Below are 22113 nucleotides of genomic sequence, written 5' to 3'. Positions count from 1 at the left end.
ACTTGTGAGGAATAGCTTGCTGTCCAGCATTGCTCTTAGTCTGTTTATATGCTTGTTGTAACTGCACATCTACACTGCCACTTTAAACATTTCTGCTGTGTGTTGACAGAGGAGGCGGTAGAAGAAGACTGTCAAAAAAAAAGAAATCCAAATTAATATTAAAACAAAATACAAATACCAAAATCTAACACTTTAGTTTTTCATACTTTCATGCCCACATTTGGTGGACAGTACAATTAGGAGCAGCATCAGCTGTACGGTCTGCTGAAAATACCTTCTAAAAGCCCTTGAGCTTGTAGTCTGGCGACAGCATATGTGGGTGAAAATGAGCCACAGAGAGTAAGTGCATGTATGTATTTGAAGATGTGTGTGTGTGTGTGTAATGTGGATAGGAGGTTAGTTAAGTACAGCAGATTGAAGCACTAACCAGAGCACTCAGATTTATTAAAAAGGGTTGGACCCAGTGCCTGTCCACCCCCGAACCCCTCCTTTCTCTCTCCATCCTCTATTGTTGTCACTTTACTTCTGTCTCTGTGCATACATACACCCCCCCCCCCCCCCCCCCTCCCCTCACCACCTCCCCTCGATCCTCCATGATATTACGTTTTTCACTAAAAACCCTTCAGAGTCACCGCTGGTCCCTCAATAAGACAGGCTGAAGGGAAGGAGGGGTCGGACGGAGGGAGGAGAGGAAGGATGTGGTGTTCCTGAGGTATATGGGGACACCTACCCCTCCTCCCTATCCATCCTCCCCTCTCCTCGCACACCCCTATTCTCTGTCCCCCACATTCATTACCATAAGTCCTGTTCGCTAAATTAAATTGGGAGGTCTAAATCTCCCTTCTTCCTCCCAAAACAGCGCTGACCACCAGCCAAGGGGGTGGACGGGTGGAGAGAGGAGACAAAAGAGGTGGAATCCAATCTAACTAACCCCACTTTTGTCATCTGACTTTATTAGCTAAATGTATCAGAGGCGGGAAGAAACGCATTGTTGGCTGCAGGGATTCATAGTGCCTAGGAACACACACATACATACACACACAGTTGCAGACATGCAAAAGGGCCGCACAAAGGACACGTGTAGGCTCTCTGTGTGTGGTTTATTCAATACAAACTATGTTGGTGAGCATAAAACGTCCCTGCGGCGTTGCAAACGGCGAGATTACATTACAGTGGCGCACATAAACATGCAAACACTCAGAGAGGAAAGTGTTCCCAACCACACACACAGACACAGGGATACACACACACAAAAACCCACACCGTTCTGCTTATCCACGGCCTTGTCATTTTAATCTCTATAAAAAAAAGTCCTACAGCTTTGAGACGGCAGAAGCGTGCATCAAGACGAGCTTACTCACACTTGCACAGAAAGGTTTTGCGTGAGATCCCAAATATGCTTCATTATGTCAGAGACCTGTAAAGGAGGACAGGATCCTTTCCTAAGCCCTCTTCTCTCTATTCATGCAAGCAGGGGAGCAAGATCACTGCCTTCAGGTTGGCACAAAAGACCAGCACTTCTGTATTAAACACACTAGCAACTGGCAGTGACGGACATTAGCAAACAGATAAGCACACACACACCTGCTGGAGAACACACACATGCACAAAACTACAGCATGACCTTCACACTCAAGAACAGACACAGAACATAGCATTACTATGTTTTTTAAACATAAGGAAGATGGACTTATAGTCATTAAGTTACCTAAAAAAACAGCATTACAGTACTTTTAAAATTTTGACTGTAAAAGTGACAATAAATTACTCTCAGGAATATTTAATACGAGTTATAAAAAATATCACTGGTTAAATGTATTTCCTGATGAACTGACTCTGACCAGAGGAATGTAATTTTCTGAACAGATTTTTATGGAAGCCGATGGACATATACAGATTACATACTAGCCGTGATCTGGATCTGGGATTAAGTCAATAAAACAATTATCTTTTTTTTAGCCATGACAGTGAAACTTAGTGATTTGAAGTCTTGATTCTTATTCCTGAGGGTTTTTTTTACAAATTGTGATGACTCCAATTTTCTGTCTGTCTTTAAAGCTTTTAAGGTACTCCAAAAGTGATTTAAGGGTTGGGCAATCTCTTAAATTAGTTAGACGGTACCTATAATGGAATACATTTTCACAGTCACTAAACACATACAGTTTACACGAAGATAAGCACTTGCCAAAAACAACAGCTGTCAATATGACCAACGAAATGCTACAAAAAAAGGAACACCTTACGCTACCACACTCCTCTGATTTGCCTATGGTGCTTAACAAGGTGACCAAGAGCCCTGACCCTCAGACCGGCCGCTAATCAGTTGAATAGCCTTCAGGCCTCTCTCTTGCCCTCGCCCTTATGTTCTCTTTTCTTTCTACTTTCCTTTCTTCCGGCCGAACACACCCAGTGGCACGCCGGGCCAAGGCAGGTGAGTGATGGAGGGAGTTAAAGGGGGGATGGAGAGGAGTGTGAAGAGAAGGAATGTGAATTATGAGACAAATGAGTAGGCACTGGGTTCTTTTGGCATTTATGTGCACTGAGGAGAAAGCCTATCGATGGACACCACGTCCGACAAAGGGGCAGCACACGCTGAGTGCATTCGATTAGGAATGCGCATTGGAGTTAAACCAAAAAGGGTCCCCCGCTGTGCTCAGGATTCATTATTTAGCGGGGGTGTAAAATGGACACACACAAGCACACACATACACCAGAAATAAGTACTCCATAAGTACACTGGCACTCATGTTTACACACACAGACATACCGGAAATGTACTCACAAACACACACACACACACACGCGCGCACACACACACACACACTTACATATGACTGGCGATTACAAACCCAAAGAGAGCGAGACACACTGGGCAATCAAATATAGCCTGAGTACAACCAATTTAGCCCTTAATGGTCTTCGTCATCATCAAGAGTGCAAAACGAAGATGACTGTCCAATGGAGGGGGCATGTACGTGTGTCTGTCTTTATGTGTGGAGGAGGACAGTGTTTACCAAGGTTCCTTTTAGTTCATATGTGTGCCTAATGGCCTATGAATGTTTCCACAGTAACAATGACAGTTTGAGCTGGTTGGATGGGCCGACATACGGACAGCAGCAGAGGGGAAGCAGAGTTCAGGTGACCATATTTGGTTGTGGGGGGATTTTTATTTCATATCTGCACAGCAGGAAGTGTCCAGGGTGTGAAATTACTTTTATCATCTATGTGTAACAAAGACAAAAGGTCTTCACGTGTGTGTGTGTTCATTGTTGCATACATAGGTTTGTGCATGTGTGAAGGTAATGTACAGTACATGTACGTATGTGTGTGAGGGGGGATAAACATGTCTATTTTGCTCCTGCGTATCTAAATAAAGTTAAAAAAAGAAGCAGAGGATCTCGCACAAGCAGCAAAATGCTACATAAAAAATGAAATAGTGCCAAAGTACTAATTACAATGTTTGTAAAGTGAACTCTGGGAAATGTAGTGAAGTTGTGAGTCAAGGAGACAAAAAAGAAACAAAACAATCTAACTGATAGCATTTGTTATGATTTGCTGTATCGTTCACATGAAGTAACACAAGTATTGGTTAAAACATGATGGCACTGAAACCTTTACTAGTAACTGTGTACAGTGCATACTGTATGAAAATATGTGATGGTGAGGTACATAAACACATAATGTAGGAGTCAAAAGAGTGTGGATATGTGAGTGTGAAGGTAGCAACGAGGACAACCTGGTTTGACATGTTTATGTATATTTGAGTGTAAATACATTAATATCTGAATGTATCTGTTTCAGACAGAAACCATAGAGCAGATACATCCTCAGATAAAGTTTGTGTGAGTGTGTGTATGTGTGTGCACAGGGCTCTGTGTGGGGGTGAGGCAGCTTAACGCAATAAAGCATGTTGTATTGACATCTGTGTTGTGTCTATTGATTCCCCATTATGGAGCTAACAAACCCGCCTGGACGCTTTGTCATTCGCAATCATGTTAGCACCGGGACTCACCAACAACGCTGCCCCTTTTAAAATCTGATTCATACACACACACACACACACACACACACACACAAGCAGGTGTCCTCCCATTCGCACACTTTTTTGCATTCCTACACATTAACGGTTCAATCGTTCATGTCACCACACACAGTCACACACACCCAGTCGACCCACAAACACGTTAGAAGCACAAATTCTCATGCACACATATCAACAGCTCACACACACACACACACACACACACAAATGGGGAGGCGGGAGAGTAGTCAATGCTGGCTAATCAATAGCGGTGGAAGGTTAAAACCACTCACACAATGGGCAGCTATGAGCTGCTTGTGGTTTCCAGATAAACCACACATGCCGGACAGATCCATAACTGACCTCAATGTGCAATTATTGAATCGTCTACCTGTCTGCCCACTCACGCACATGGCCGGTAGTTTCATGAATACACACACACACACATCCATTCATACAGTATATAAAACTGCACACAGACCAAATCCACACACTCAAAAACACACAGATATACCTTTATATATGCACAGACACAAAGAAAGAGAAACACACACGCAGCCAATTAATCCAGGCACAGGGGCCTTTGCTCAGGCCCAGTTTGGTGTGGCCCAGACAACACAACCCCCTCCTGGGCACTGCAAGGTGAAGATCCTGGGTGGGAGAGGAGGTAGTTATCGAGCAGCATGCAGTACTTTGTGTGTGTGTCTGTGTGTGTGTGCGTATGGGCAGGAGGTTTGTGCTTTGAACTCTGCAATAAAAGTTTCTGTACGGTAGTTAAACAATAGAATAAAATAGAATAGCACACACACTATCGTCACATTGCCTTATTGTTTCAGTATCTTCCACAGTCTTGTTGTTGTGGTAATTTAGATTTACCATTGTTCTTTTTGTTTGTTTTGCCAGTTTTCTTTGTTGTATATTTAATACCACCTGCATAAAATATTTGTTACACAGCTCTTTCTATTTGATCTCGCATCATCATTAATTTTCATCACTTTACTTACATGCTTTACTATTGTGTAAAGACGTAATCTAACTAGAAAAGCAGACTATAGAACCAGAGAGTAAAAATCAACACTGTGCTGAATAACTACAGCTCCGGTAAGAGGCCTCTCAGAGTAGCCAACATAAATAAACCATCCCTCTCAATCCAAACACGTGCCTTCTCTCTGTGAATTTGACAGCTCTCAGTTTTATATGGGCCACAGTGGCCCTGGAGGATTTTACAGCAGTGTACATAAAATAAAAGAGCATTTAGATTTCCTTTGTTGTGGTGCAGAGCAGCGGCAGCTACAGGTCCCTCTCCGCCCTGCCTGCCCTCTGAAAACTACACAGCAGAGGAGACTGTCTGGTCAGATCTCTGCGCTGCACAAAAGAAAAGCCTTTTGAGTCTTTGTGGCAAAGAACTGATGCTCAAAATGAACTAAGGAACATCCGTCTCCGGTCTTCAGCAGTTAATCTGTGTGGTTGCATGGCACAAGTGTATTAAGACCAGCAAACAAGAAAGAATTCAATGAGGGGCAACGCTTTAGGACAAAGGGATGTGGTTTCTCTTCTTCTTTCTTTTGCTTCCTGCTAGTTTATGACCACAGTCAACAAAGATGAGATGTCAGGGTTCATGCTCATCTCTGCCCTGTCGGTTATTGCAGTTCACTATTGTTCAGTATAGAAACAATACAGTGTGAGAACAGCCGGTAGAGCTGTGACAGTAAGTAGAGCTGTGAATTTAAAAAGCTTGAATTAAAAAAAAAATTAGGTGTTGAAAAATAACTGGGTGAATATGTTCAATTACTACTGGACTTAAAAATCAATGGATAGACATTTTATTCTTTAGGTATTATGTTTTTACTCAACCACATCAACATGCTGCTGAGGAGAATCAAAACATTTGCTGGAAATGCATTTGAGATGGGAACCATATTTAAAGAGTAAAAAGATCCAATGGCTATAATGATATTTGCAGTCATATAACACTAATGGGCTTACAATTTCTGCAGATATTCAGTATCCTGAAACCTTACCATTTCTATACATAGTAACAATATTTCTATTAGTAGGGGGAGATTTGAAAACAGCATGTAGACTATCATAGACTGTCACTAAAACTCTAATGGATTTCCTTTAGTGTTAGCAGTAAATCAAGTGACCCAACCCATTGACATAATGGCAGTTGACAGTCTGAGACAGTTTACTGTCTTCAAGTGAACATTACATTATTTACAAAAATACATTATTGGGCAATTAAATGATAATAAAAACAAAGAAAAATATCTTCAATCTCCAATAACAAATTCAACCCACTGGCTGTTTTTAAAGCACTTCACTGTGGTGATGTGTCTTAGGCCCAGCTGAGCTGAGGCCAGCGGTCTAAACACTGTAGTGTTAAAGAGTCGAGCTGACAAAAAACCCATAAGCCTTCAGTTTAGATCCACTGTAAAACCACTGTCTGCTAGCGTCTGCTGTTTAGGCCCTCTCTCTCTCCTTCTCCACTGAACCTCACTCACCTCATCTTAGACTTTTGACACCCTGTCTTTGGTTGCACTAACACACCCAGATATGTGCGCACACACGCACAGACACACACATATACAGGTGCAGGCAATCGTACAGATGCACACATGCACACCTCGGTCAAAGGCGCAGATCAGAGAGAGACAGAGAATTGTGGGTAACAGACTTAGCTAAAGTGGCTTATGGGGCCCGGCCAAACCACACCAGGCAAATCCAATTCAACAACCTCCCTGTCCATAGGGAACGTGAGAGAAAGAGGAGAGCGAGACACAGAGAAAGAGAGGGAGAGAGAAAGAGAGGAGAGTTTGCATTTTACTGAAAAGGCTTTCGTGTCAAGTGAATACTTCACAGAAATGAGAGAGAGAATGAGAAACAGTGGATTCTGAGTCTTTTTCTCTCCAGAGATTAAGGATGAAAGACGGAAGAAAAGGGAAGAAAAAACAGAAGGGAAAATGACGGATGAGTGTTGGCCTTTGGTCCCTTGCGAAGTTTATTTCTCTCATGTGTACTGGCTGCTTATCACACCAACATGTTTAAATAAAAAAGTAGCCTGTAAGGGAAAACACCAGGGAGATTCAGAGGGCTAGCTACAGTAACTCACAGACACATTATTCATTTTCTGATATACCTACTCATTTGTTCAATCCCTTACTTATTGATACATCCAAATATTCAGTCACACTCATTTATTCCTTCTTTAGACTGTACACTGCTCATAAAATGATTGATTCTTTATCCACTTGTTATTCATGCGTTTCATCTGTTCAGTTCATTTTTTCAAACTGATTGTTTATTCATTCTTTCACTATCTCACTTATAATAAATCAATTCACTGATTCTTTAACCTGTTAATTCGCAAATACTTTCACCTTCTCATTAATTTATTATTCATTTATGCACTTGCTCATTCTGTTCTTCATTCATTCACTCCCTCTGACCCAGCCGAGACCTCTTCTTCCTGTTCTCTCATCGTGTCCTCTACTTTAATTCCTTAAAGGACCAACAGAGACATTGACACCACCCCCCAAAACAGAAGCCAGTGGTTATATGTCACCTGTCAAAGCCACCAGAAGCAGTGCTCATTAAAACCTCAACCGTTTTTCTCCTCCTGACACCTACTTAAGGTGATAGCCTGAATTACCCCTGCACGGCTCGGCATACACATCTAACCCCATCTGTCATTTGAAATTTCTGCCCGGATGGATTAAGGCAGTGGGGATGGGGAAAGGGGAACCACTGGCACTGTCACCCTCTGAGAACCCTACTCAAACATGTAGTCACACTTCAGCACACATACCTAGTTTATGTTGAAACAGTGACCAGCAAGTCACACTCCTTAGTTTTACCTAAAACCTAAAGCAGGTGAGTTGAAAGCTGAGTGAACTCTGACCTCTTGCTTGTGGTCATCATCAGGAAAAAAAAAAACCAACCAAAAAACAGAAATATCTAATATATTGACAGAAGAATCGCTTTTCTCAATCTCCTTTGTTTTTGTGCCGTACTTCATTTGCGTCAACATTCAACGCGTTAAATTCAACCTTTTTTATTTTTATAAACCCCTTAATGAAGGAACTCTATTATGAATTTAAGAATAACATTTTGAGCAAAGATCACAAAAAAGCGATACATCACAGTGATACTACAGGAGATGGAAAAAATACCATAAAGAGCGCCGCCATTATTGATCACGCTGGAAGTCACTAAAACAATATTATAGTGGTCATAGGGTATTAAAGCATAGCATAAAGGCATGATAAGGTCATTATAGTAAGTACTATTGATTGACAAACTCACTGCAAGTCCCTTTAGTGATAGGCCTATTATAGGAATATTACAGTTTTCCTACAGAATAAAAGCTAGGTATAAAGGATATTTGTAGTTTTAGTGACAAATATGTAAAGTTTATTTGGAATTTCGGTCATTTAAAAAATGTAACTCTATCTCCAGTGTGGTCAAACGTTCTCCCTCAGCCAACATGACTGTACTCCTGTCTTCCCAACGTGGCCTCAGTCAGAGATCAATACCTTCTGATCGATAGATGACCATGAATATTCCCCCCTAACCTGGAGGAAAGGGAGAGGAGTGAGGAGAGAAGAGGAGACAGATGGGATGGAGGTTGCAATGGATGGATTGCCATGAATGAAACAGGAAAGGATGAGGAGAGCGTGTGGCGCCTCTGTGACACTGATGGATGCTAATGAGCCATATATTCATGCATCCAATTTTGGGTGGGTTTTTTTTTTGCATTTTGGATTTATATGCAAGTAAGTGTTTTAACCAAACTTTGCCTTGTAAATGACAAATTCAGGTCATTTCTATTTGCAGAGATAAAGGGGAAAGGGGAAATTTTTCTTCAACAAAGTGATTCAGATAATTGAACTTAGAATACAGTTTCACTTGTTTGTGTAAATTTAAACAAAGCAGAACAAGGCAAATCACAAGAAAAGCATTGGTAATTCAGCTGACAAGTTGATCTAAATTTTATACAAATGAAACACTTTGGCATATATTTTTTCTTAAATAAATTACATTTGAATACTTTAAGACATTAAAATTAGGGTGCACATTTTGCAGCTGGAAACTTTTATATATGGAAAATGCTTATTGTGAGTTGTATGTTGTGTAATATGTAGTAAAATATAGAGTGAATTAAAATGATGTAGCTAGATGTACCAATGTAATTTATCCAATCTTTGTACGTAGCCTACAAGTTTATGTTAGTAAAATTTGAGATAAAACAGAGTTAAGAAAATAGCATGTCCTGTATAGAATGTAGCGAAATCTGTCTGGTAAGAAATTAAAAGAGATGAAACTAAAGCTAATAACAGGGTTTTATTCTTTGTGTAGGTGAACAGTGGAGATAAAAGGACCGGCAAAAAGCCTTCTTACCTGGGCTGGACCGCGGAGCCAGCGAGGACTTGAGTCTCCAGGCGCTGAAGTCGGACGCTGTTCTCTGAAAGACGAAGGGGACCGGCAGGGGGACAAACATGGTCCTCTGTCGACCTGGGGGTCGTTGTTTTTTATTTTAGTCTCACTTTTCTTCTTTTCTTATCCGTCGTCCTTTCGTCGTTCTTTGGCCTTTCTTCGTATGCTTTCCAGGTTTGTGGACAGCTGTTTGTAAAGACGCTTGGATGGTTTGGGTGAAAAAAAGAGACTCGGTATTTGGCTTTTTCTTCTGTGGATGGTTTCACATTTCTCTGTTTTCAGATGTGTGTGGCTCTGGGATACAGGCGGATATTATGGTCCTCTTTTACTTGTGTCTTCTCGGAGTCAACTAGTCCGGCACGCACACACACGTACACACAGCGATGTGCAGAGCGCGCAGCCACAACTGTTAAGCTTTGGGAGAAAATACAAAGCTACCAGTGGTTATCCATACAGGATACAGGTTGCAGGTGACTGGACAGTGGATGATATTTGTTATCGTTGCACCCATGTGAATCTAGTGCCGTTGGTACTCCCCTCTCAGCTGTTCTCCATTGGATGTAACACAGACACAAATAGACTCCATGTATTGTGTCCAGACAGCTGTGCGTAAAGATCGCAGTGGCTTGCTGTCTCTGACTCTCCTCCTTGGCAGGGTTTGCTTTGGTTTAGTTTGGGAAAAGATAGATGTCTCCTCATAAAAAGTCTCAAACAAACACTGCCCACCGGTGAATCCTCGGCAGAGAGAAACAGTGAAAACTGTCCGTGTAACACTAGAGTTGCTTCTTTTTTTGGTTCTCGTAGATTTGGTTAGTAGCTGGCTGGTCTGCTGAAGAATACATGCACACAAAACGACGCAATAATAAAACGCAAAAGCATAATTTGGTAAAAAGATAGAAATGATCAAATAATAAAGTAAGGCTTCGGCGGGCACCTCCTGTCTGACTTTCGCTCCTCCCTCTCCTCCCCTCGATGTTTCTCTCGCTCCCTCTTTCTCTACCGCGGGTCACTAATTAAAGCTAAATCAATAGATACGTAAATGAATAAATCCATATCAATAAGTACACCTGTCCTCTGATTCCCTCTTCCACTGACACGCATGTGAAAGCATGAAAATAAGGACTGGAAAGCGATCTCCCTTTTCTTATTACGCTCTAGTGTCTTTTCTTTGGCTCTGCTCCGCCATCCGCCTGTGTGTATCTCTCTTACTCTCTCTCTTCAGCCTTTCTCTGTGTGTATCCTACGTGTGTGTGCGCGTATCTGCGTCCCCTCAGTTTATTTTGGGAACCCAGGTGGTTTCGGTCCGACACCGCGCAGCCTGAACGCACTCTGGCACGGCGAAGCGCTCCGGCCGGGAGACAGACAGAGATACCCAGCCCCCTTTTTTTTTAACCCCCCTTCCCTCCCCTCTCTACCTCTTTCCCTCTTTCTCCCTCCACCCCCTCACCCCAACACACTCCCACATATACACAAACATACACACAACCCCACTTTATCTGTCCATTTGCACACATTTTAACATTTACGTTTCTTGTATCTGATCTGTACTGAATTATATACGTGGGGCACTGAGCTTATTATCACAGAAACCAATTTAAAAGACTATGTACATGCGTAAAATCCATTTCATCAAAGGATTTATTCTCCAGGACGCTGTGTTAAAATACCAGTATTTTAAAATATACACTTCTTCGACACACATACACACTCTTGCCACTATAATCCCGTACAAGACGAGCACAGATCCAGCCAATTGATCTTCTGATTACTTCATTATAATGAAGCCAATAATCACATCATCGCCGGCCTCCGAAAAAATCGATCGCCTCTTCACCATCTGCGGACATTAATTCAAAAGGGGGAGGGGGCTTTGATGTATATTTCAGCAGGAGGATCTCTCTCTCTCTCTCTCTCTCTCTCTTTCTCTCTCTCTCTCTCATAAATTTACGTGGATCTGGCCTACGCAAGGTCACCTGCAGCACTCAACTAATGTATTTTTTTCCACACAGAGGTGAATAATCAAAGTCTGCAGAGCCCATGGTGTTAAATTAATAATTATTTTGGGCTCGGCACATTAACGCACACGCAGTAACCGCATGTGTGCGTAAAATGTCAGTTGTGCAGACTCTAAATTGTATGTTTTTCCCATTTAGGGTCGGTGAATGTTTTACGTGCCATTGTGTGTGTATGTGTGTGTCCGAGGAAAGGTGCCTCCCGGCCATCAACTCTCTCCTCTCCTACTCCACCCGGCTGTGAGACGCACCGCCCCAACCCGCGCTGTGCGTTTACACTCAAGATTATCGCCAACATAGATTTTTTTAAATAGAAAAATCTATACGCTAAATATCGCAGTCAATAAAAGAAAATCGACCAAACCACTCACACGTCTCTCTCTCTGTATACACTCCGAAGTGAGACTGAGCTGTTAATAAGTTATCGATCAATTATGGCCCTTATATATGGAAAGGCCTCAGGCTCTATGCCAATGCTAATGTCTACGCAGGGAGAGAAACAAAACGTCAAATATAAAGTATCTGCTACATGGATAGAGCCTCATCAGAAGCTCCTGACCACTGACTTTACAACTGCTGTACTCACACTAACTATGGCTACTATTGCTGATACTACCAGTGCTGCATATACTACTGCAGCTGATAATAACATAGTTAAATCTCTACAGTTGTGTGGCTGCTACTACTTAGATAAAATACTTCTGTCATCACTGATGTTGCTACAAAACTGCTTCAACTACTGCTATTACTACCTATTTAGCTACTGCTATAACTAATGCAGAGACTATTTATTATAGTCTGTACTATTTAAACTACTACTATGGAGCCAATGCTAGTTTACCACCACTGCTACTACTAGGGAACAAGTGATCCTAGACTACTCTTAGTGCTCCTACAGCTGATATTACAACCACTCCTCCATAATACTACAGCCACTTTTATAAGTTTATATTACTACTGTCTCTAGTATTACAAGTAGTACAGCTATTAATGCTGCTTTACCCTCTATTGCTACTATAATTAGTAGCAATACTTTGACTAATACTGCTGCTGTGGCCTCTACTCCAACCACTACTCTTTTAGTAATACTACAACCATTTTTGCAACTTCTATCTTAATTACTATTGCTTCTAGTATTAATAATAATACTGTTTGTGCTACTTTCTACTAGTACTTATAATGTGACTACTACTACTGTGGTCTCTACTACTATTTCTACAATACTTTTGTTCTTCATAAGCCCGTGTCCTACAATTCAGAGCATTTCCGTTACACACTGCAGTTCTCGATGTCATCATTGAATAGACACAAGTCATATCACAAAGGGCCCCCCCATAAAAAAAAACCACTCCCCATTGACAGATGACATCCGCATGTCCAACGAGCACAAGAGGGAGGAAAAAGAAAAGAAGGAGGAGGAGGAAGAGGCCATATAAAGAAGCGACCGGTTGTCCCTCAAGAGCCCCCCTCTCCAGATAAGGGCAAGCGCAGAGGAGCCCCGATCCAAACTCCTTCCAGACAAAAGCAATTATTTCTTGTAGAATATAGTGTGTTTTGTGCGTCCATCGCAGGAGGGGAGGGAGGTGTGTGTGGATTTGAAGGAGAGGTGAAGAATATGGCGCACGGCGTGCCTCATCAATAGCAATATGTTCTTTTTCCCTTCTGTAATATCTATCCTTTTATAACTACCCTGCAACCTGCTGCGGTGGTTGCTTTGTCTGACATCGTGGGCTTATAGGCCATAGTGGACCTCTGATCAGTTACAGACAGAAAAAACAACACATACAGACACACAAAAAACACACACTGCAGTATGAAAGGAACCTAAAAGAGATTCTATCTCTTACCTTTCAAACCAAACCTGTTGTTTCTGCATCCAGGCCTCAAACAAAACTGCTATACTGCAACAGTATTACAAAACAATAATATTTAATATATATTTCTGTGGGAAAAAAAGGAAATTGGGTCTTTCTTTATGATTTATAATAGGATGACCGATTCAACCACACACACACTCTGTCCCCAGCTGGGAAAGCTATGTCCTTTAAAATCTAAACCTAAATGTTTGTTGCATTACATTTTCGTACAGTAACATAGTTTCTGAAGTACATTAGTATTATAGTATTACATTAGGCTTTTCTGTTTCTGCTAAATATACAAATACGTCTCAAGAAAACCCAAATTTGAATAAGTGAATGCATCCTTTTCAGTACAGGAGATCTATTGAGGGATAAGATCTTATTGCTCTCTATCTGTCTGCTCCCTGCGTGTGTGTCTGTGTGTGTGTGTGTGAGAGAGAGTTCATTGTTAAATGGCAGTGTCATGTTGACAAACGAGTTGGTTGAATTAAATTCTCCCTCATCAATAACAAGAGGAGGCCAATCAATACCAGCTTACAATTATATCACCACCTACCCCTCCGCTACAGCTGTAACCACACACACACACGCACCAAGAGATAGCACGAGAGAGGGAAGAATCATTACCTCGCTGTGACATGGGGCTTAATAAACACTAAAATATTCACACACACATAAAAACACAAACACACGGAACAAGAGAGAATTATTACTTTGGTGTTACATGGATATAGATTGGAAACATGGATTATTATAAACACACGCATTAGACACACACTCTTTCACACGTACACACAAGGAATCATTCATGTGACCCTGATAAACACAAACACACATACTCTATACACATTTTGATCTATTTTCAGCATCTCTCTCTCTCTCTTTCTGTCCATCTCATTCTCTGTCTATGTCTCTCCCTCTTTCCTCTTGCGTTCTGACTAAGTAATCAATGCTGACAGATTGTCAATAGGCCGACCTGGACCCTGCCAATACCTCTCCTACATATCCATTATTCCTCTTAATGCCATGGAGGACAAACACAGAGAAGAGTAAAACACAAAGCTGTCGATACAGCACCTTGATACGATCATTGAGGCAAATCAATGATCTTGCTTACAGCTCAGGAGCTTGCCTCGACCTCGAGCGCTAGAAATAACAGTTAGCGTGAAAATTGGTTTGTGAATATCCATTTTCTTTCACTCGATGTCTTCCCGTGTTCTTATCTTCACACGCAGGGGATTTTTTTTCATGTATATTCTCTTTTATTTCACGCATAATTTTATTTCGACTTTGAAGATATCGTTCCTTCTTTGAATTTCGCAGTGTTCATATTTCACACATGTTCTGCATCCTATTTCATCCTGGATTGGTTGTAATGGATTTAAGATGTAAAAACGACAGACAGCACTGAAGTGAGGGAGGGGCTGCAATATCGGCTTTTTGCTGTCATTCTTGCTGTCAGGTTCACACACAATCCCGTACTCCACACGTATGAGCACACACACAGATTCATGTGCTGGTACACGCACAGACACATAATTATGTACATGCCTAGAAGTGCCCACACATGCCAACACCAACACACTCATGTAAGATATTTACGTACATGCAAACACACCGTAACATGCATGAACGCACAAAAAGTACAGACACACACACACTCAACCTCTGGTTCTCGTGCTCAGAGATGCCCAAACAGCTTAGCTTAGCACAAACGCAGCATCGAGGCTTGAGGTAATGCCAATGACATGGATGGAGCTTTCCAGCCCATGCAGCCCGGAGTGTGTGTGTGTTTGTGTGTGAGCATGTGTCTATGTGTGAGTGTTCATATGCGTGTTCACTGCAGACATGGGGGGAGATGAGAGCCTTAAACACTGAGAGGATCAGACCCAGCTCTTCTGGACACCATGGAATACGATCAAGAGGAAAGTGTGCGTGTGTGTGTGAGTGCGTGTGTGCGTTCGTGCGTGCGTGCGAGTGTGTGTGTACAAGAATGACAGCAAGACATAGCTGCAAAAATACTACAAATATAAGAAATGAAAGGTGTTTCAAACGTCATCTTTCACAAGTATTCTGGTGCTGAAATAGCATGTCGCACAGCATCAGCCATAATATTCAGTTAAGTTAAGAAAATGTTAGAGCACCTACATTTTCCTGGAAAACACATTTTTTATGTTAAAATGAATCCAGAATTATTTGTAAATTGTCCAGAAATATCTGTCTGACCCCAAGATACAGTTGGTATATTACTATTCATAACAAAATTGTATTGCTAAATTATGTGTGTGGCCTCTATCTTTAAGATTTTTTCTGTGTCTCGCGCCCACACACACACAATTATATGCATATAATACATTTTCTTATACTACATAAACTGCATCTTTTTTTCCCCAAATTTACTGTTACTCTCTACCTGCCTCCCTCTCTCTTACTTTCACTTACTCTCATACGCACACGCACAAACACACACGTTTTCATTCTCAGCCTGGGTCGTGTTCATGGAGAGAAATAGAGAGACAGACACAGAGCGTGTGTGTGGGTAGATTTAGAAGCGGAGATCAATGAGAAATGTAGAAATCAATGCACTTAGCAGTGGGAAATCAATGGGGCCTAATCGGGATGCCAATGGCACAAGTCAAAACAATTAAGACGGAAGAAAAATGTTTAACAACCCCCCTCCCCTCCCCACCCCCATCACCACCCCATCCCAATGCTTACACAGAGGCTGAGGAGCGATGGAGGGAGCAGAGGGAGGAAAGAAAAAGAGGGCTGCAATAATATAAGGGACTTTGGGAATGTCGAGAGGAAGATAACAGTGATGTTTGTATCTGCTTATGGATCAACAGAGTTAAATGCATTTACCATTTTAACTGAAGGTTTAAATCCAGGTTACTTTGCTCTATCTTTCAGCTCACTTTCAAGAGCCAAGGTGCTCACAATAATCTATAAAAAGAGGTTGAAAGAAGAATACATTGGACAAAGAAGAAGGATGAAAATTCAGAAGTAGATGCATACAGTGAGACAAATGTACAGTTATGCTTAAAGTATTAAATTGCTAAAAAAAAATGAATCATATGGGCCATGCAGATTATAGAGTCAGTGATGGACATTAGAAGACAGAGGACATAAGAAAGTGGCAAGTCAAAACAAGCTTATTGGAAGACTTAACCAAGCTGGACAGAGTAAGTTTCAGTGTCGCCTATTTGATAAAAACACAGACTTTACAGCTTTGGCATCAGAATAAGACCCACACCTTCACCTGCCACCTGAAAGATTATGCACAAACCCCTTAAATATGACTTTGTAGGTGGTGGCTTCATACTAAGCCTGACCAGGCCCTTTTGATACAAGCGAGGCCATCAAGTGCTTCTCTGCACCCTTCCAAGGCCTGATCCCAGAGAGGGGTTCCGGGTTTGCTAATCTGGATGAGGTGCCACTTATATTGGAGATGCCATTCCATAGAGATCTTTGAATGGCTCTTGGTCACCTGAGACAAATTTATCTTGTGAAACCCTCCCAGTAGCTCTTTTTTCTTTCACTCCACCACAATAAGCCGGCAATTCTTGCAGGGTAGTCTGTCGGTCACATTTTACTCAAAAAAAAGTGTAGAACAAAGTGCATCTTGAAGTGACTCTGTAAATCCAAAATGTCTTTTTAGCTTTAAATATGTCGACTTGAAGGGTTGCTGCTCTTTATCAAGAACAGCAGCTGTGGTATTGAATTCTAATAATGACCAGATTAAATCTATACCTCTTTGAAACATGACACCATCTGCATTCACTATAACTGAAATTTTGAAAGGAATGAAAACTACAAATGTTTTACAGCCACCTACAGTCTACAGAGGGTGAAGGTTTTTGATACTCAAAAGATTTTGGGAGGAGTCTCACTTAAATGCACTGACAGAGATATGAAAGGATATGAAAGTACTGGCAGCGGGGCAGAGCAGGTAGAGAGGGAGAAACAGGGAGAGAAGTAGTTTTGTTGGATGCCTCCTTCAACTCATAAAATCTGTCAATAAAAATGTTTCACTCTAAAAAAATTGACTGATGGAGATGACACCACAACATGACACAAATATACCCCATGGCACACTAGAAGAGAGACAGGAGTTGGATAGGTAGCAAGAGGAGAGCCATTGAAATGTAGAAAGAAACCATCTGAAGGAATGGCGAGGCTGCATGCCGTAGGACTGCACTTGGGTTTGGTGCATGTGAGTGTGTTACGGGGAGGTGGTGGTGGGGTTGATCTGGGGCCAATCAATAACGGCAGGCTTTCTTACGACCCCTGAGTTCCTCCTGGCTTGGCTGGCAGGCTGGAAATCAATGGGCCGGGCCAATAACTCAGGATGGTGTGTGGATTAGTGAACTGTCAACTAATCAGAGAGTTACAGAATCTGACACCACAGCTATTAACCTATCGATATGACACTTGGCACTGACATACACTCACACTGATGGATATATATAAATATATTTATATATATACACACATTGATGAACACACAAGAGCATAGAATGCCTGAAGGCGGCTCGCATGTGCTTGCACACCTGCATTCAAGTGGGCCGAAACACGCTTACTGAATAGTTTACTTTTTGGTGAATTTATAGTTGATATATGCACACTCTTGAACTCATACAGATACATACATGGCTGGAAGCATAAAAACGTAGTTTGTTGTTCTCACACATTAATACTACCTGCATTAGTCTGCACGATATGAGGAAAATCTGCAATGTGCAATAACACTGTTCAATATAGCAATGACGATGTGACTTGCGATAAATAAACAAATATTGAAGGGTGCATATTATCTTTAAATTCAGAACAGGATTAATTTAAATACAACTAAATGTTGTTTTTACAGCAGCAAAAATAAAGTTTACAAAAGCAAAGTCACTATATAAACTCAATAATATCTCACTGGAAACAAATCTAAAATGTCAATAGAATAAAATATATTCCCGACGTTCGTGACGTTCTCAGACATCAGTGAGTGTCAGCCCTTCCTCCTGTCCTTCTCCTCCGCCCTCTGCATCTGTTATTCAATGCCTGCAGGTATGGTTAACTAGTAGAGAGAGGATTGGCTGTTTGCCTCAGCCAGCAGCTAAGTTTACAACAATGAGCTAAATGTAAGGTATATAGCAGACTAAGCTTTACAGTTAGACTACATACAGACAGCTTTTGTTTCAGCTTGTTTGTAAAAATATGCTATTAGCAATGTGTTGATCGCACATGTTCATATCGTGATGATGATGACGATGCCACACTGTACACACACACATCAAACAAGGAAAAGGCTTAAAACCAACAGATAACACTGCTGAATGGAAGAGACAAAAGACACAATAATATAACGCATTTGTCCTGCTTCTCAAACATTATCCTGGAATAGAGACACACTTCAATGCAGTAGCTTCATTCAGAATACACAGAACACGCATTGATCCCTATTCAGAAGTCACGGTTCATTTAAGGATCATTTGAAATGAACAACCATCATTCAGTTTTATTACGTGTATTGTGTAAGTGCTGCGCTTTGACCCCTGACCTCCACGGCAAAGATGGCTTTGAATGTTGGTGAACCTGAAATTTCAATGTATTCCACTGTTATAGGCATTATATATCCCAATATCTCAATTGTGCTGTGAGTGTTGATGATGACTAAGCCTTTTCCTGCATACTAAATAGTTAATTATTACTAAAATCAATTTGTTTAGGCTTTAACATGAACATTTGTTGTTTACTTTCTAACTTACAGTTCCTTGCACCATAAATTTAAGTCCTGAAAATTTCTGTCAGCTTGAAAAAGGTGAGTAATCTCCACATAAAAAAGCAGGGTAAACTGAGCTTTACTCACTGCACTACATCCCTACTTTTCACAATTCATATCCAGATTCCTGGGTGCTTCTTTAATATGTAGACTCTGATCTTTTGATATTCTCGTGTTCCTCTAGTGTGGAACTACAGGCTTATTCTGTGTCAAGGGTGCTGGTTCATTTTACATTATTCTCTTCTATTCTTCAGTCCTTTTCTACTTTTTTTTGGGGGGGGGGCAAAAGGAGATTATTTTGGGGGGTAATTCCATTGAAACCGCTCTGAAATAACTTGACTTGGCATGTGCCTATACAAGGCTCTACAAAAGGCTCCAGGAATACTATTCAGTAATGGGGTAAAGCAAGAGAAGAAGCAGGACAAAAAGCCTGTGTGTGTGTGTGTTACGGGAGCAGCTGAAATGAGGGAGAAGAGAGAGAACAAAATCACCTGAGAGAAAAGAAGACAGCTAGAGGGAAGAAAAGAAAGGATGAATGAGCAGCAGAGAAACCAGTGGAAAATAATCAAGTGTTCAGAAAAGAGAAGAGGATGCACTAGTTGGATATTCTACAAGATATTATAATTACAAATTTTTAAATCATAATAAGTTTGGGTCTGCTTTTTAGGTTAAGGTTTGGGTAAATTAGATTAATCATAGCAGGATTTTGATCATGTACAAAAACAAGGCAAGTTCATTTAGCAATTTTTTCATATTTAAATACGTAGAAGTGTAATTCTTTGGAGAAGTGGCGAAAAGAAGAGAAGAAAAAATAGACGACATAACCATAAGAGGAATGCAGAGAAAATGCAAGAAAACAAAAAACAAGACAAAAGAGATAAAGAAGCAGGAAGGTTTTAGAAATGAGGAGGGGAGAAGGTGTTGGGTGGGGGAACGCTAGTTCACACTGCTGTCTAACGATAAGAGCTACAGAAAGAAAGACAGTAAGGGAGAACAAGGCTGAAAGAAAGACGAATGGCGGCAGGTTACAGCATTACAGCCACCAAGAGAATGGCAAGGGTGGAGGGGGGTGAGGAGGTGGAGGGGGGGGTTCATGGGCCTCCCACACACTCCGGATTAGGAAACATATGCAGTGGAGTAGCGAGGGATTAGGGGCGAACAAGAGCTGGAAGAAGGAAAAGAATGTTTTTTGGGGAGGAGAGGAGGGGTGAAGGGGAGGGATGGAAACACAAGTGCTCGGCCAGGCGTATTTCCACCCCGCTTTTATCCTCCATCCCCTCCTCTACCTCCCCCTTCCCCCTCCCACCCACTCACCTTCATCTTTGAACCTCTGGGATGACGAGATTGGTGTGCAAGGACTCGGAGGGAGAAAAGGGAGGAACCGCTTGCTGGCGCCATCCTTTGATTGTGGTTATTTGCTGCGAACACAAGAAGTATATTGGGAAAATTGTCAGAATGAGCAAAAACCTTGAACTTTATTGCTTTTAGTTTCCCTGCAACATGACCACTGATTTGGTGTTGCTCTGAGTGCTGAGGGTTTTCATTCAAGGAGAAAGACGAGCATACAGAAAGCATTTTGATTTCATCAAGTTACGTTTAAGACGCAGAATAAATAAAAAAATGTGTTTGAAAAGTTATTACAGAGACGATTTAAAACATCACTGTAATCTTTTCAGACAACAACTTAACCAGGCTATCTGAAATAAAATATGTGTCAGCATGACTTAATTAAAAGATCTGGTTTTCTTTAATTCTTTAAAATTAGGCTACCGTAAAAAATTACTTTAAAGTCAATGGTGTGAATTTTCACCATGATTTTATTCTGCACATGTGCAAAGCAATATCCCTTTGGGGATATTGAAGTCAATGGCACTCAAACTACTTGCATTAAAATGTAAAAAACAAAAAACTACAACAAATCACTAATTTTCTTAAATTGTTTTGTAGTTTCTTGTAGGCTACCACAGGTCCAGACTCCCACATCTCGGACAAATCATGCAAAACAAGTGGTTTAATGGTAATTTAATAAAACCTCTTCCTTGTTCTGTTCACAGTATTTGAATTATGTCGTTCATTTAAACTCACTGTGCTAAATCATATTTGACTGTACCAGTATCACTATCAAGCGTCACTGTAAACTCTTGAGTCAGGAATGCCTCCAAAGTCTCAATATTAAGATTTTTAGGGAATCTCTTTTTATCAGTAAGACATAACTCCTACAACATGTTTCTCCTTTACAGTCACAAATATCTGATGCACGTCAAGGAACTGGCTACAATAGCATGTGTGCGTGACGATGTGCACTTAAATGTGGGCTGCTGCGCAGGACAAACTGCAAGCCTGCGTGCGTGTGAGAGCTAATGCTTGTGTGTGTTGTATACCTGAATGTGTTCTACACGTGTGTGCGTGTCACGGAGGATCACGAGTCAAGGTCAGGTGATAATTCGCCAGAAAAGCCTGGGAGGGATGAAGGGAGAGAGGGACAGTGCAGCAGAATGAGAGAGAAGAAAAAATAAAAGGGAAGGCTGAAAATGATGGCAAAAGTGATACTGAGAAGGAAGAGGAGGCCAATTATTGAGGAAGGAGAAAACCTGCAACTATCATTGCTCTCTTTTGGACAGCTTTTTCTCAAATTTTTCTTCCGTTCTTATTTCAATCATTTTTTGTCTTCGAATCCAATCTTTCATTTTCAGTGGTTTATGATAAGAAGACCACATTTGGTAGAAAAATGTGAGTTAACACACTAAAAATAACAGTTGTTTTTTTTTTTTTTACATAAAATCATTAATATCGTAAAATCCTCCTGCCTGCCATCCTCTAGCCGTCGCTTCTGCAGTGCCTCGAACACTCAAATACACACCAGTGTTTATATTAAATAATTGACCATTTTATATTTCACTTGTGCTTATCACCTTATTGTCCTCCAGATTTCTCCTTCCTTCTCTTCCACCCTAAACACCCTCCCTTTTTCTACCCTCACACACACACACACACACACACACACACACACCC

At 41.1% G+C, this 22113-nt stretch overlaps 1 protein-coding gene across 3 annotated transcripts in view; it reads right to left on the bottom strand.

Moving 5' to 3' along the window:
- Window positions 1–21561, bottom strand: part of LOC119907966 (POU domain, class 2, transcription factor 2) — a 73903-nt gene extending 52342 nt beyond the window's left edge. For all 3 annotated transcript variants that reach the window (XM_038725694.1, XM_038725695.1, XM_038725696.1), the window contains exons 1-2: window positions 21483–21561; window positions 20416–20519 (exon numbers count right to left, since the gene is read on the bottom strand). The gene's annotated coding sequence lies outside the window, so the exon portion shown is untranslated. The remainder of the gene's footprint in view (window positions 1–20415; window positions 20520–21482) is intronic.
- Window positions 21562–22113: the final 552 nt, after the last annotated feature.

Source organism: Micropterus salmoides, unplaced genomic scaffold, assembly GCF_014851395.1.
Source record: "Micropterus salmoides isolate LMB-PRFRI ecotype aquatic unplaced genomic scaffold, ASM1485139v1 Ms_hic_scaffold_17, whole genome shotgun sequence".
Lineage (NCBI taxonomy): Eukaryota > Metazoa > Chordata > Actinopteri > Centrarchiformes > Centrarchidae > Micropterus > Micropterus salmoides.
The sequence above is the reverse complement of the archived record's forward strand: the minus strand, read 5'-3'. Positions and strand labels throughout refer to the sequence as shown.